Source organism: Lactuca saligna, chromosome 1, assembly GCF_052625555.1.
Source record: "Lactuca saligna cultivar CGN05327 chromosome 1, ASM5262555v1, whole genome shotgun sequence".
NCBI lineage: Eukaryota > Viridiplantae > Streptophyta > Magnoliopsida > Asterales > Asteraceae > Lactuca > Lactuca saligna.
In genome coordinates this window covers 54,343,966-54,345,841 of record NC_136417.1, presented here as the reverse complement: position 1 = coordinate 54,345,841, position 1,876 = coordinate 54,343,966, and the positions used below count along the sequence as shown (strand labels likewise).

At 38.0% G+C, this 1,876-nt stretch overlaps 1 long non-coding RNA gene across 1 annotated transcript; it reads right to left on the bottom strand.

The window, feature by feature from the left end:
- Nucleotides 1-304: 304 nt before the first annotated feature.
- Nucleotides 305-1,011, bottom strand: LOC145001900 (uncharacterized). The gene is made up of 3 exons (XR_013661747.1): nucleotides 945-1,011; nucleotides 470-490; nucleotides 305-352 (listed from the first exon to the last, which is right to left on the bottom strand). It is a non-coding gene; the product is annotated as an uncharacterized LOC145001900 (long non-coding RNA).
- Between the last annotated feature and the right edge of the window lie 865 nt (nucleotides 1,012-1,876).

The following is a 1,876-nucleotide window of genomic DNA, read 5'->3' as shown; positions in this document are numbered from 1 at the left end:
TTTGTATGTGTATTATGTATGTATTTGTGTATGTATGGATGTGTTTTTGCTTATATGTTTTATAAAAAATTAATAGTTTTATAACAATTATTATAATTTTATAACGTTTCTTTTGTATATGGAAGAATGCTTAAAAAAAATAAAAAAAAAAAATGAGAAAACTACAATTAGCAGCGACACTTTTAGTGGCGACGGAAAGTATTAGTACCGATAAGGTATTAGCGGCAACAACCACCTTTAGCGGTGACAGATGGGGTATTAGCGACGAACCAACAACGGCGACCCTGTAGCGGCAGCAACAGGCGGCGGAACGGCGGTGGCAGGTGGTGGTGACGAGTTTTCTTCGTTTTTCCTGTCCAAGAATATACATACAACATTAAACTCATGAACTAGGCTCACACACACCAAATCACGCACACAGCCACTCCTCATGGTGGTTGGTGGCAGCAAAAGAGATGGCAGCCACTACCTCACAGTGGTGGTGGCGGGTCTTCCTTGGTTTTCAGGCCAAATGATGCGCATACAATGCCACAAATAACGAAAACCATCAATATACTCGAACATACTCACATTCAGCCACCTCTCAGGTGGCTATCAACACCGGAAAAGGCGGAAAACAGTGGCCAAAAAGGCCATCGGCGGTAGTGCCAACGTCCCATTACATCCTACGAACAAAAATGAAGAAGAAGAGGGAATGTGGGTGGCGAGCATTCTTACCGAGGGTCTTTGTGACATCCCCAAAATCACGGCCAGAAAAGACCGATTTTTGTTTATGCTTTATAAAAATCATAGTACTTCATTTTATAAAAAGGTTGCAGAATTTGTTCCCAGAAAAACATGGTAAATATGTTATTAAAACATTTTCGAAGAAACGTATTTATTTCATTTTAAAATGTTTGGGATGTCATCGTTAATACCGAAACATAAGCATAAACAGAACTTACAATGATTTACACTAGTGATCTACATCTCTTTTAAATCTCTCAGTGTAATGTCACTTCACTTCGTCACCTGTGATATACATAAACTGAGTGGGTCAGGTTAGGAAACCTGGTGAGTACATAGGGTTTTCAACCCACAATAATATAATTACTATGTTCAATCAAACAATCAACCCAATTACCCATCCCCATTATCTTCTTTACTCTTTAAGGATTTAACCTAAGAGTCATATATCCTGCATTCGTTTATTCCGAAGTCCCTTACCTCCAGGGTTATAGGACTGACACTAAATCCATAGCTGCCAATGTTCGTTCATAAAGCACTAATTCCATAGCTGCTATGGTCTATTCATCAGGTACTAAATCCATAGCTACCAGTCTTTATCTAATAGGTACTAAGTCCATAGCTACCAATGTTCAACAGGTACTAAGTCCATAGCTACCAATTCCCAACAGGTACTAAATCCATAGCTACCAACGTTTAACAGGTACTAAGTCCATAGCTACCGGTGTTTGTCCCATAAGCACTAAGTCTATAGCTGCCAATGTATCATCTTCTATCTCTCATCATTCATCTACCCATCTCATACCCAACATATTCGTATATATAAAATACGTATACAGGTTAAATTCTTTAAAACATGTATAAAACATTCATCCAGCATAGACAGCAAGTATTCAGATAATATGCACACATAGCACGTAGTTTATATAAAATACTTCATATCTATGTGTAAGATGAAAGGGACTATGCACTCACCTGAGAAGGTGGTGACTCGGTACTCGGACAGCGCTTCGAAACCTAATATTATCACCACTAGATTTTAGTCTAATATTACCGTCACTAATTATTAGTCTTATTATTATTATTATATAAGCGTTTAAACAATACTTTCCAACTACTATGTACAGACAGGGGCCAGACATAAAACACT